Genomic DNA, 15,263 nt, shown 5'->3' with positions numbered 1-15,263 from the left:
TTTTTTAACCGGACACAAAGTCCTGCATGTCCGACTTTGTGTCTGGTTAAAAAAAAAAAATGGTTTAGCTGCGGAGACCACAAAACGCTTCACAGGCAGACACTTTGCAAACCCATTCAAATGAAAAGTGACTACCAGTTTCTGTCTCCTCTTCAGTTTCTTGGGCAGAATACGGAAACCTAAAAGCGGAGATCGGGGCGCAGATATGAACCTGCTCTCACTGGTACAGAGCTGCATGGCCTCTACATATTGGGGCTGTTTTGCAGTTATGCATCGTTCACATCCGAACCAGGAAATCAGTTTTTCTGATCCGGCAGAGGACCAGAACAACAGCAAAACGGTCCGTCTTATGATAGAAATAATGTTGGACACAAATGGATCCCTTTGACGATAATGGAATCCATAGGATGTTTTTGTAACTGAAAACACAGGATGAAAATGCAATTTCTGATGGTTCTGTGCAGGATGAACAACTGCCGCAGATTTTAACATAACCTTGGAGATAAACAATAACCATTTCCGCAGAATATATGACGTGTATGGTTTTGAGGAGGTTTATCATATATTGGATGACCAATGCCAGAAATGGCACCTGTTAGTTTGCTGATGCCCAAAATATAAAATGTATGCAGCTGCGAGTAGACTTTGTTCTTCAGCCTTCCATGTCAGTTCCTACATCCCATGTAAAAGTAAACTGAAATATTCTATTTTTTTCTAATAAAAGGAGTGACATGGACAATGAAACAGAACACCAAATTGTATAAAACGAAAAAGCAGATTTATATAATAAGAGATTTTCTGATCAAGGAACTATTATGAGTAGCAGTAAATAACATTGTATCCTTGCTAGTTCTACAGTTCCCTAATATATTTCCCTCTGCAGTGAACAGCCTGACACTGCCCATCAGTCCACTGCCTGCAATGAATGATCACTAGAGCACAGCCTACAAGAACTTGCATCAGTGCACATTGTAGCATACAATGAGCAGCCCCTGTAAAGTTGCTGTGTGCAGATGCAGGATTCCTTGTCACACTCCATGTCACGTTTTGTGACATGTCACAAGGGGAGTGTCTGCTGTAGATGGAGAGCAGAGGCAGAGAGGAGAACTGCAGCTGTGTGGAGTGAGCTGGTGCTGATGCTGCTGTGATGCTGCCACACACTATAGTACAGGCAGATGGCAATAGGAGGGCTGCACTTCCCATCTCCTCACTGGGGCTGTCAATGACCGATGTCAATTCTCTGCTGAATTGAGCAGCAACTTCCTAGAAACAATCTGTGATCACAAGGAGAAGGAGCAGAGTGACTAAGAATGGATTTCCATCATAACCCAGGCAGTAAGAAGAATCCCCCAGAATAAGCAGGATGAGGCTGAGCACGTTTTGGAATTAGATTCCCCATCTATAGGAGTGGATGCTTTCACCTGTTCCCAAGGATTGCTACATTATCCCTGCATGCAACTGGCTGGTAAGTGCAAGTGATTATAGTCATTTTCAGCTGGGTTGCTGGGGTTTTCATTACGTTGTCTTTTCCTACATGCAATAGGAAATCCTGCAGGTTTCTAGCAATAAATATAGCTTTGTTACACAGGGTGATGTTTAGGAAACATGCAGACAGCACTGGGCGCAGACACTGCCATAGACTCCTCCAACAATAGTTACTGATTTCTTTATGCACTCCATCCACATTCCTGCAGATGATGAATATACTCCTTGCACATCCTATATTATGTATAGATAGGCACTGAACACTTTTGTACACTTGCAACCTCTTACACTGGGCTGAAGCTTCCTACAAAGTTCTTGATAATGTCTTCTAAATATTATTTCTGCAAGGAACCTGTGGAAAGATAATATTCTATTATATAAGTGTATATGGATTCATTGTTATGGCCATGCTATGCATACTCCATGTAATATTTCAGCTCCTTGATAAATATTCAGCACAGAACACATTAAGCTATAGCAAGTAAAGCAGTTATCTAGATTTATAGTGCACCAGTGACATTATACTAAGAGCTTGATCAATTCCAATCATTTCTGTGTAGGAGGTGTGAGAAGGCTTGGTGGTTCCTATGGGTTTTATAAACTTGGAACGTGATTTGTCTTACAGTATGTGACTGTGTAGTGTAACATACAATATATGTTGATACAAATAGATATCTAGTTATCTATCTATCTATTCATATACAGTACAGATATGTGTGCCAGGATTTCAGGACTGCTGAGCTGTAAAACCCTGGTCTTTAGAGAAATATTTGCAAAAGATTTTCTTTCCTCTGCATGGGTTATACGACTAGCAGGACTTCCCAGAATGTACAACTATGTACTCGATAAGCTAATTGAAAATAGATCTCTGGATTTGGCTTTTGGAAATTTTGGTTGAATCGGTGACACAAGAGAAGGCTCTCAAACAAATCATGAGGATATATGAATGGTTGGTCTGTTAGCTGAGAATTTTCTTGAGGCGCATAGACCCTAATGAAAATGTTTGCACTGTGGAACTTGCTCTCCTATTTTACCGAGGGTCAGAAGGTGAAATAAGAGGAAGTAAATCTGTTACAAATGGAAATGGGGTCTGGAGCTGGTCACATAAAAGAGAAGAGATCAGACTGCTGATTTAATAAATGAGAATCCAGCATTGTGCCTGCATTATGCTGTGTCTAGTGAAATATTTAATATGGTGAAATATTTAGTCCTATCTTTAAGCTATTTATCTTGACACATCGTGTTCTCTTAGTCATATTGTTCTCGCATTAATTGATGTTATTATAAAATTGCTTCTTATACAGTCACGGACATTTACTTTTTTCTGCATGCAGTAATCCTTGAGGACTACTGGTATGCCAAGTGGCCTATTTCTCCTAGAAAAACAATGACAGTATTAACAGTGTCTTGTATGCATTAAAGTATTAGATAGAATAGTTTGCATCTCTTTTATGTACTCACCACATCTACTGTTATTTAATATAAATTGATTTTTATGTTGTGGTAATGGAAAATATTATTTGAGTAAATCTCATTTTAAACATGTGAAGTCATAGAGAATCTGAGCCCTATTAATCATTTCAATGAATTATATTGGATTTCGATGTCTTAGCACATTACAGTGACCATTAGCGCTAATGAAGTACTGTTTAGAGGGAATAATTATCATTGTGTTTTTTTTACATAGAGTCGCTGTAAAAACTGTATAATATAATGTGTTTGCATAGACTGACAAGACTGTAGAAGTCATTTTTCCATGTGTCATGTGATTCATTCCGTGGCTTAGTTGTTAATTAGTGTGCGCGGGCATGCACGCTCAGTCTCCTACATCAATCTCACCTCTACAGAGCTTGTGCTCCATGTACTCCACAAATTATGTTATTGTAAAACATTCTTGCATGTGGACGGCTCAGATTGTAATGACATCACGTTCCCTCAAGTAAAGAAATAGATTGACTGGTAACCAAGAGATGATTTCTCAAACACCGTCTTCTGTGGAAATAGAAAAGGAATAATAGCAGTAAGATTAACAAGCAGCAAAGCTACAAAGCGTAACCACTTTTATTACATCTCCAAAACTCATCATAAGTCTGAGAAGCGAAAAGACGGGATACGTGTTAGCAATTTTGGTGCCACCGCTAATAAAAATAGACTTAAGACAAAGTCGAAATTAAAAAATTCTAATGACTGTACTTATAAGCAATGCCAAAATGCACCGGCCATCCCTATTTTTTACTGCAAAAGATTTTATTGATGATCTAGTAAATTTGCATATTCATTTCACAGACATTTTTCTTCTTCTCCTGGCAGTTTCCCTACAGTTTCAGATTTTCTGACTTGGTAGCTAGCGAGCGGGGCAGTTAGGGGCGTGGGCTCAGTTCCTTGTAAAGTGAGCGACAATTAATTTATTATTCTATGGTGTCAAATAATTTGCCGTAATTAGATGAGGTAGTTGATGACAGGTAGTATGGTAACAGCATAGCATCAGCGCAATCCTAGTGGCTCACGTTACTGAAGGGGTTAATGTTAGTTTCCCTGGTGGCCTAGGACAAAGAAGGTGTTTATGTCAGTATATCCGGTAATCTAAGGCAGAGAAAGGCTAACTGGTACCTGCTGATACCTGCTGTCCACTCACTCCTCCGATCTCCATGTTATTACAGTAGCATGAAGTCTAGTATAGACAGTTCCCCTTCCCACACAGGCTTCTTTCTATTAAATACAGACTGCTCTCAAGAGTCTCTTCTCTCCCAGACTTCTCCCCACGCCCCTCTGTCACACATCCTATTCTCCTCCCTCTATTACACAGACTCAGGCAGGTTCCTATGTCAACCCTCCCCATGGCCTCCTCTCTATCAGACTGCTCTTTAGGCCACTCTCTCTTACAGACTGTCTGCCATTGCCCACTCACAGACTGCTTCTTTTACCCTCTTCTGACAGACTGCCACCCCATTTAACATAGACTCCTTATGATAACCGTCCACAAGTTACATTTTTTCCACATAGACAGACTATGTGATAGACCAACCTTTATAATGGCTGTTATAGTATTCAATGGAGCTCCCACTAGGGTATAAAACTGTGAAAAATGTAATAAAATCTAAATAAAATCTAAATAGTGAATGTTGAAGTGTAGAATAATTTTTTTTACAATACTAATCTAGTAAATCTTAAAATAAACAATTCTACTGTATAATAAAGCTATGTGTCCTACCATGTCTTCCTCTACTGGTCAGAAATCTTCATTGGCGCAAAGTCTGACGAGTTATACCTGGTAATAATGCTAGCATCATTGCAAAACAAAGGCCTCTTGGAAGGTCGAGCATGATGTTAAAGGGAGCAACCTTTATTGGGCTATTTTCACTGAGATTCTGTCTTCCTAATTACATCAGGGAAGACAGGCTTGCACATTCCAGTGAGCGCCCTCTATTGGTTTGCAACACTGAGGCACCTGACTTCCTAATTACATCATGGAAGACAGATTTGCATATTCTTCCCATAGTCCCTTGCAAAGTGGAGTGCTAAAGGCTTAATAAGTCTCCACACACCTATATGGTGGTCTCTCCCCAAGTAGTGATGATACCCCCCTTACCCTGGAGTTTAATAATGCAGGGTTGGAACATAGAACTAATATAAGGGGAAGAAAATCTATCCTCACTCCAAATCCAGCAGTCAATGTAAAACCTTAAATGAACTTGACTTCACCCAAAGTCTAAACCTGTAACCTCTAATGTGCTCAATTAATCCACCATAACATTGTGGGCCAATGACTTGCATAGCCTAACTGCTTTTACAGTAAAGAATCCCTGTCTATGATGCTGAGAAAATTTAACCTCTGGACTGTCACTGTCACACGCTCCAAATAAAAAGATCATTAGATATGTCCGTGAGCTGTCCCTTCATGTATTTGTACATTGCGATTAGATCCTCCTTGTAGATGTCTAAACTGAATAACCTCAAGTTTTTTAATCTATCATTGTTCTCCAATCCACCCATTTCCATACAATTGTTTTAGTTGCCCTTCTCTGCACTCTCTCTAGTTCAGTTAAGTCTTTCTTGTATACTGGGGCTGCAACTTGCGCACAATAGTCTTCCAGACTTACAGACCAACTCTGCAAACGCTGCAAATATAAGATCTGATGAAGGGGTGTACCTCTGTTGGATACATTTTACCCCGAAACACATTATCTTACTGTAATGAAAGCCTGGTTTAACCTATCCGAGGCATCCTATTGCATCACTGAGGTTGAGTGCATCATATTCCTGGGATTGGAGAGCCTTTGGCTCCAATTGTTTATCTACTTGCCACGTGGTCAGTCATAACAGACGACTCGTTCCCCAGATGGATGCAACCCCTACTTACTTGCTTTTTTAAGAATTCAAGCTCCACACCCCCACGGGTCTGGCGGGCTATCCCAGGGTTTGAGGAGAATCAAGGGAGAGCTGGCCAAAACATCCCATTGAAGCAGAAGGAGTGCAATCATTTCCTATTGTTATCCTCCCCATATCCATAGTCTTCATCTTTCTGTATTAGTGATTTGTATAGAGTAATAACTATGTTTTTGTCATGACCCTCTGTACCTCTTTTGATGCATCCCATCATTTTATTTGCCTTGACAGCAGCTGCCTGGCACTGGTCACTAAAGGTAAGATTATTGTCTACCATAACCCCCCAGTCCTCCTTAGTGGCAGTCTAATCCAGTAATTTACTATTAAGTACATAATCATACATTTTATTTCTTTGACCAAAATGCATTTGTCTGCATTAAACTTAATTTTTCAAGTCACCGCCCTTGCTTTCAGCTTCTCTAGATCCCCCTATGATATTCTACTATCCCCCTCAGTTTTACTTTACAGAGCTTATTATATACCATATTGCTAATATGAAAACCCAGCTCTGTAAACCCTCTACAGGACCCAATACTGAAGAGGACCCAATGCTGATCCCTGTGGCACCCCACTGGTAACTGTGAATCACACTGAGTACTTCCCATTAACCAGAATCCTCTCTTTCCTATCACTGACTCAAATACATATACTTTTTCCCAGTCTCCATATTCTCCTAAGGGTGCATTCACACGGTGTAACGTGCCGCGTGATGTGGCACGTGTACGCCGCGTGGCCCTTTGCGTGCCGTACACGCTCCCATTCATTTCAATGGGAGCGGGGATCGTATGCGCCGCGCTAGTTTGCGGCCGTGCGGCGCATACGATCCCCGCTCCCATTGAAATGAATGTGTGGTATAAGGACCAATGGCTCAGATTTCTTCTGAATCCGAAACTAAGGAACTGCGCTCTCTTATTTAGTGGTTAAAAGTACACGATTTTATTGACTTCAGACAAACTTTCACACAACGCGTTTCGGGCGTTATACTACGCCCTTCCTCAGGTGTATTAGTTTCCGTGACCGCTGGGCTGGTTGCAACCAGCCAGGAAGGGCGTAGTATAACGCCCGAAACGCGTTGTGTGAAAGTTTGTCTGAAGTCAATAAAATCGTGTACTTTTAACCACTAAATAAGAGAGCGCAGTTCCTTAGTTTCGGATTCAGAAGAAATCTGAGCCATTGGTCCTTATACCACACAATATTACACCTGCGAGGTGTCAGGAACTTTGCTGCCTCGACCTAGGAGAAGTAATTTTACATATACATGTACAAAAAGTGTTGTGGTTATAATCCACAACCCTCCAAGGTGAGCCTTTTTCCTCATTTGAATATTTGCTTATCTAGAAGTTATTACACTACGGTTGGCTCGGTGTCCCCTTTTGTTTTTGCCATTGAAATGAATGGGAGCGTGTACGGCACGCAAAGGGTCACGCGGCGTACACATGCCACATCACGCGGCACGTTACACCGTGTGAATAGTTCTGCTAAAAATAATTGGGTTTTCAGAATAATAACAAGTAGTTATAGCAATAACTGATAATCTTCATCACACAACATAAGTGAAAGAAAGGAGAGCAAGCAAAACAATGTTACAAAAAATGTAAATAAACCCAAAATTTGGAAATAACCATTTCTGTACTAATCCCTAAGTAGCTAAAAAAAAAAAACTTAATTTTTTTGCATATATCCCCACATCTCGGAATACAGAATGTAATGTCTACGTCTGTTCACTTTAATCTTGCACAACGCCTTGCACTGTAGCGCTCCCACTTGTGGGCACGTGCCATGTCCATTATCCGAATCAGTTCATTATATTTTGCCGAGCCTGACAGTAGAGACAGTGACTGTCACTATATGACAATACAGGTTTACTTGCCACATTGAGTGTATGTTCATATTTTGCTAGTTTATTTTCACACCATGTCTTCTATTTCTTCTTTTCAATTACCATTTATTGGGTAGGAGTTTTCAAACTTTTTTGTTAATGTCTGAGATTTATATTTGTGCAGATGATATGTCAAAAATTGTACGTGGGTGTTTGAAAAGAAAAGCATAAACTGGTTCAGAGGTGCCAGATTTAGACGACATGGCGCATCCTTGCAATATTGATCCAATTTACAAAGTAATAATATATGTACATGGTAAATATACGTTGTAACCATAGCTAATGTTCCGCTGCTAGGTCCAGATTTGGAGTGGGTGTTAAAGTGTGAAACCTCAAAGTCTCCACTGACAGTTTTCATTATTCGCATTCTTCTGAACTATTTTCATTTGATATTATAAGACGTATGTACGTTTTCATGTTAGATATGTATTTTAATATTTTCACTGTAACTTCAGCTGTCTTACTGGCCAGAAAAAATATTAAACCCAATAATAATAACAGCAGTTGTTCAACTACATAGGAATCAACCCACGGAGCATTTTCTGTATTTTTTTAGGCTAATCTAGAATAGTTTGTTCTTGTTTTAAAGGAGCCAGCCCTATTATAATGGATCTGCTGTTTGGGACAAAAAAATAGTCATGCAGAGTGGGGTATTCATATTGTCAAAGCACCTGAGATCCATTTTCTACAACCAGTGCCTTGACCTATACTTTTTACGTTAGGGTATGTTCACACTACCATTATCACAGTCCATTGCTGTCATCGGTGATCGGTAGTAGAGGCCCCTTCACACGGAGTATATGCTGGCTGATTCGGAACGTGTAAACGTTCCGAATCAGCAGCGCTTAAAACAGATCCCATTGCTTTCTATGGGAGTCGGCATACGTGGGCTGCTTTTTTCCATTTATTTCTATGGGGAGCGCACGTATGCCGGCTCCCATAGAAAGCAATGGGATCTGTTTTAAACTCCGCTAATTTGGAACGTTTACACGTTCCGAATCAGCCAGCATATACTTCGTGTGAATGGGCCATAATAAGGGACATAAACAGAGCCCCCTCTGTCTGCTTCCATTCCCATTAACTATCATGTAAAAAAAAAATGATGCACGCTATTTCTTCCATGAGAAAAGTAAAACAGATGGCAGTAGAGAGCTCTCCATAGCTTTTGCAAGTGGGTGAATGCAAACAGACACTCGATAAAGGGGATCCACCTGCATCTGGATAGGTTCAAACTAGCATTCAGGTTTCCATCTTTCAGATCCGTTTGGAGACCCTAAAGATGGAAAACCTATCCACTTAAAAATTGGTTACATGCGAAATTATAGCTATGGAGTCTGCCTGGTATCTGTCCGGTTTCCCCCCAAAACAGCAGAGAGAAGATCTCCTTGCAGGACTTTTCTCTTCACTAATTTTAAGCGGAATGGGGGACGGAGAGGCTCAAACGCTAGTGTGTACCTAGTATTATAATGTCCATTGCTTTAATCCTGCGCATCCGAAATCCATCAGAGACTAAAGGTGCCCATAGACCTTCAATCACTGTTGGCTGACTACTAATCCCCAAACTAAGCCTGCATTTGTTTTCAGTAGGGATAGGGTAAGTCACTTCTAGACACATTTGGTTGTGATTCTTCTTCTGAAGTATTTGACATGATGAATTTACCAAGAGCAGGAGGCCAAGTTAAACATAAGATGGTCAGGTGGTCGCACTGAAATCTGCCCATTTGACCAACTTTGCTCTTATGGCTGAAACTCCTTCTTACAGGTTGGATCGGATCAAACAGATCTATGCTAATGATCATGTCCATATTAAAAATAGAAGCCATGATGGGGGTATCTGTATAGTGTTTGACTCCTGGCTGCAACAAAATCTGATTATTCTATCACATATTCCTTAATTCATATTCTTTTTGCAGATTGATGCTTACTAGAAGGGGTGCTAAATGGTGACAGCTAATAATTGAAGGTTAATAAGTGAAATGGCAAGAATTGAAGCCCTTCATTAATTCTAGTCAAGGGATAGCTGTAACGCAGGAAATACAGTATCTGTAATAGACCTGCCTCGCTGCCATTCTGCCATCCCTAGCTGTCTGTCCTGCTACTTGTCTGCAGCTCCACTGGCGCAACCTGGGGATTGTAGCAGCAAAGTCCAGATCCTGTATCGGGATTAAATGGTGAATGCGTACAATTCCTTAGACTTTGCTAACCAGAGTAGCTCTTACCAAGCTGAACTAGTTCTAGAAAGCTGACCACTAGAGATGAGAGAGTACTGTTCGGATCAGCCTATTCGAACAGCACGCTTGCATAGAAATGAATGGACGTAGCCGGCATGCGGGGGGTTAAGCGGCCGCCCGCCGTCAAAGCGGAAGTACCAGGTGCATCCATTCATTTCTATGGAGTGTGCTGTTCGGATCGGCTGATCCGAACAGTACTCGCTCATCTCTACTGACCACCACTGATACAATATCATGCCAGCAAATAGCTTAGCGCTTGTAGAATACCGTTGCATAGTTGTTGCTTGGAGTCTAACATCCATGAGCAATATTGTAAGATAGGTAAATTATACCTGGATTTGTTTGCATACGAAACAGCAGTAAGTAATCAGTTCTGCAATGCATGAATTCGTTGTATCTTTTAGCTATTCTGCTTTCGGTGTCTGAGTCTGCCTGGCATAGGTTGATAATGCTTCTTTTCTCAAGTTGTTAATGTATTAAGACTAGATAGATAATGTCATACAAAATATTTCCTAAATCAGATAAATCAGGCGGTTCTGAATCCTGACATAAGCCCTCATGTCTGATGGCGCTGCCTTCTATTACACTGAGTTTGAAGATAAATTACTCGTATTCTCTTCTTAAATTAATTCAGTTCTCTGCTTTTTCTTCTCTCTTCTTATGCCTTACACCTTTCATCATACTCACCTTCCTGATTCTCCTCTTTCCTCAAAGAATTTGTAAATCATTTGAATGTTTGGCGTCTCACTAAGTTCTAACCAGCTTTTCTATTATTGATTCCTTCTGCTATCCCCAAACTATTGCTTGGATATAATGACTAAATATTTCGTACCCCAGTCCTTTGGGATGCTTTTTTCACAAGGAAAATGATTCCTTTACTGACTTCAGAAGATCTGCCCCCATTTTATGGATTAAAGTGAAAAGTGTAATGCAGAAAAGTCCAGACATTTCTTCAGATTACAGGACGGGCCTTGCATATTAGATATGCTCTTATTAGAAACTTCATTATACAGACGCTTTAACCACGCCATGTAAGGAAAATATACGTTACCGTTTAATTTAATAACCAAGTTAGAAGCTCTTTAATGTCATCCTTATCTGGCCTGCACAGTATGGTGTATATAGAAGGTATTTTTGACTGTGTATATTTAGTATGTCTTGACTGAACAGTTGTCAAGGAGACTGAGGTCAATCTAAAATTTTGGTTCACTATTTTATCTACTTCACCATTAGGATCTTTAGGCTTGAAGCAATTTATCAAATCCACCATGCTGACTTTACTGGCAGGGAAACTCCAATGCAAGACATTACAGTCAATTTACTTATAGTGGATTTTTTTAATGTACATTTTTACATATCAGAATGTCTCTGGAGTATGGGAGGAAATCCACGCAAACTTGAGGAGAACATACAAACTCCTTGCAGATGTTTGCCCTTGGCAGGAATCAAACCATGGACTCCAGTGCTGCCAGGCTGCAGTGCTAACCACTGAGCCAGCATGTTACCCCCACTGGGTTCAGACAGGGATTTTTGGACCAAATTTTGACGCGGAGGCCGCTTCAGAATCCAGTCCGAAAAATGGCTAGCCGCAAATGTATGCCGGTCCAGTGCATACAGTGCACCGGCATCCAGTCGCGGCGTTCTGCTCCTGATTAGGCCCAAATGAATGGGCCTAATCGGGAGGGAGTGAATCCACATGAAGAAAGGGCATGTCGCTTCTTTTTTCTGTTCCCGCTCATGGAAAAAGGAAACCATTGAATTCAATGGGAGGAAGTTTTTCTGAGCCGGATTTTGACGCGGATTCCCCATCTGAGACCAAAAATCCCTGTCTGAACCCAGCTTTACAGTGTATTTCTTTTTTTTTTTTTAAATGTAGATTGTGAGCCCCACATAGAGCTCACAACGTACATTTTTCCCTATCATTATGTCTTTTTTGGAACATGGGATGGAAATCCATGCAAACACGGGGAGAACATACAAACTCCTTGCAGATGGTTTTATGCCCTTGGCGGGATTTGAACACCAGGACTCCAGCGCTGCAAGGCGTCAGTGCTAACCACTGAGCCACCGTGTGGCCCCCTTACAGTGTATTTCATCCTTGTCATGCAGTGCCCTGTCTTATGCAACTGGTTAGCTTCACTAGAAATACACATTTTATCTCATCGTTGTGCAGAATCTGGTTCTTGTAGGGCTTTTAGTTAAGCAGCAGCACAGAAGAGGTTGCCCAAAAATACAAGTTGTCAGGTTATTGTTAGGACAGGTTAAAAGCTGTTATAAGGTGCAAAAAAATCAATAAAAACTGTAAAGTAAATACAGAGTTGTCTGCTTATGAAGAACAACAACAGCAAAGAACTGATGGGTATTTAGCAAGGCTATCAGGATGCTATTAAAGCTGTCTAGAAAATGGTATGGCCCAAAGTGGCTTTTTTGAAGCCCCAATGTCCAGTCTTTATGAAACTATTCATTAAGTCATTGACATTAGACCAGAAGGCCGCACTACAGATTCATTGAATTGGAAATCTAGCGCTCTCTGTCCTGTTATACAATAGCGCTGATGGAATGAGCCCTTTGAGGAGACTTATCTGCAAGTGCATCAGAGATAGCAATTACTTCTCTCAGCCATCTGTATGAACCAGCTTTCAGTACTTTATCATGTCCCTTCATTTCCACTCAATGAAAAACTGACAAAAACATTCTCAGATCTTTTAAATCCATTCATCTTCTCTAGGTACATACGCAGATTTCAGCCCAGAAAGAAGCCTTACATTTTTTTTATTGCTTCTAAGGAGCTTCTCATTTTCATCAATTTAAGACTATAAATTTTGAGGCCCTCAAACTAAACACCATGCAGTTGTGGCAGGATACTGTCTAGATCTTGGAGATTTTAACAATGAGGAAGCTTACGGAAGTTAACATTAGTACTGGCACTATCACAAGGAACCAAACTCTTGAGACAATATGGGATTGGTCCTTCCTCTTGTATTCTTATTAGTATAGACCACCTTTGTGACCTCACTTCTCATCCATTCATGGGGTTCAATCATCAATAGTCCTCAGATGCATATTAATGCCCCAGTGGTCCTCCGACTCATAACAATGATCCTTATTGGCTCTTTAGCACCCAATAATGGTCTCCAGTGGCCCACAGAACTTAATAACGAGAAGAGGAAACTCTACATCCTACTGGGAGAAGAAGAGACCACTGTGGAGATCGCTGCCCAATACGTGTCCAGCTGTCACCAAACAAGAGGAAGATGAGACTCCGCGGACTGTTATACCCCAAACCACCCGCCCCACCCCACCTCCCCATATAGCGGTCACCAACTAAGAGGAAGATGAGACTCTACGGACTCTTATACCCCAAACCACCTGCCCCACCCCACCCCACCTCCCCATATAGCGGTCACCAACTAAGAGGAAGTTGAGACTCCATGGACTGTTATACCCCAAATCAGTCACCCCCCCTCCCCCATACTCTCCTCCTCGACTCCAACTCCCCCCCCCCCCCACTTTACTAGCTTTGGCAATGCCAAATATCCATTCGGACGTGCCAATAAAGTCTATTTGATTTGATTTGAACTAGTAGCCCCCAAAACTTAATAATGGTCTCCAGTGGTCCCTAGACACATAATAATGCTACCCAATGGCCCCAGACAATGCTATCTAGTGGCCCCCAGAACCTAGTAATACTACCTAGTGACCATAAGACACATAATAATGCTCCCCAGTGGCACTGTGGGAAGAGGCTATTAATACCAGTAATAGTAGTAATGGTGGAATCTATTGGTGACCACTATAAAAATAGTAAAATAATGTAACAAAAATAAACGCAGCTATTCCTGCTGTTATAGTGATGACTGAAGTACTATAAGAAGCAATTCTGTCCTTCATTCCTGTTATTCTTTTTATGTTTTTATATTCTACAACAGAATCTTTGTTGTTCGTAGAACATAAAGCCAGCGTTCTTATGCGCACAATTTTTATGGTTTCACTTGACTTCAAAGAAAGATATTGAATTTTTTGTGTGTGAAGGCTATGAACAAGGATTTAAATTGAGAGGGCAAGAATTATATGAGGTCAGGTGAGACCCATTTGTCACTTACTAAGTCAATCTACTTGTTTGTGTCAGCAGTAACACGGCTCATTGTTGATTCTTGTACTCTATATGTTATTTTGTCCGGTTTGTCTGAGGCCACCAGCTTGTCATGTGACCAAAGGGTCAAAGAGCAGCGCGTACGTTGTCATGTAAGCGACTTGTCAGAAAATATCTTCCAGTGTTAGAAAAAAAGAGAAACTATTTTCTGTGACCTTGGTGAGCTGTTTCTGTTCCGACACTAAATCGTTTTATATTATCTATTGCAGCTTTTTCACTTGTCACTAAGAATGTTTTATTCTATATTAATTCTCCGCCACCTTTGCTTTGCCGCATTTGTCCTGAATATATACTGTAATAAGCAAACAAGTTTAATGCAGAATGGTAACAGCTGCAATGTAGAAATACAAATATGTACGTCTCAAGGCCAACAAGACACTGTGCAGACACAAGTACAGTATTGACATATTTACATTCTGCATGGCAGGTAAGAAACATATTCTACTTAGTAACACTTTTAAAACAATGGTGTGACTAGTCGGTCTCTAAACCATTTTCATGGAGCTATATTCTGATCAGTATTTTGCAAGAGTGTTTGCAAGCCAAAACTGATGTGTGGGATTATTCCTTCAAGTGCAGCTAAATACCCAGTGTTTTGAGTGATTTCTGGGTTTCTCTGGAAGCGCCTGACATCCTCTGCATTTGTTTACTTGGTGTAGCTTCCTGCTGACGTACCTGATACAATGCATTATGGTATTTGTAGGCTCTCACATCTCCCTCTCCCTTTTCCCCTAGCTATCCCACCCACTACTAGACCTTTCCAACTAACTCAGCCCACTCCCCCACCCCATTATACTTACCTGTCTTCTTCCCATCCAGGCTTCCTTCTGCGCCGAACGGCTCCTCCTTTTTTTGTGATTCTGCCAGTGCGCAGCAGTCCAGGCACTTTGCTGTAGGTGAGGGGAAGGTGTTTAGATTAGTGTAGCGATTTAATTTTATCCTGGACAAACCCTTTAAGTCTCTTCTGATATATTAAAAGAGCAGGGCATATAACAGAGCATGTGGTACACCTCTGGTAACTAGACTCTGATCAGAATGTAACCGGTAACCGGTACCATTCTCTGAAGGCTGTTCAGCCAAGTTTTAATTGCACCTGAGGAAGGGCAGTTTAGCCCGAAACGCGTCGTAC

General features: G+C 40.9%; 1 protein-coding gene across 1 annotated transcript in view; it reads left to right on the top strand.

The window, feature by feature from the left end:
- The first annotated feature begins 1,081 nt into the window (after window positions 1–1,081).
- The window catches only part of SNTG1 (syntrophin gamma 1), a 440,267-nt gene continuing 426,085 nt past the window's right edge, over window positions 1,082–15,263 (top strand). Inside the window, exon 1 of the mRNA XM_075270573.1 lies at window positions 1,082–1,465. The gene's annotated coding sequence lies outside the window, so the exon portion shown is untranslated. The remainder of the gene's footprint in view (window positions 1,466–15,263) is intronic.

The sequence above is a fragment of the Leptodactylus fuscus genome, chromosome 4, assembly GCF_031893055.1.
Source record: "Leptodactylus fuscus isolate aLepFus1 chromosome 4, aLepFus1.hap2, whole genome shotgun sequence".
NCBI classification, from domain to species: Eukaryota; Metazoa; Chordata; class Amphibia; order Anura; family Leptodactylidae; genus Leptodactylus; species Leptodactylus fuscus.
This window is presented reverse-complemented; position numbering and strand designations above follow the sequence as displayed.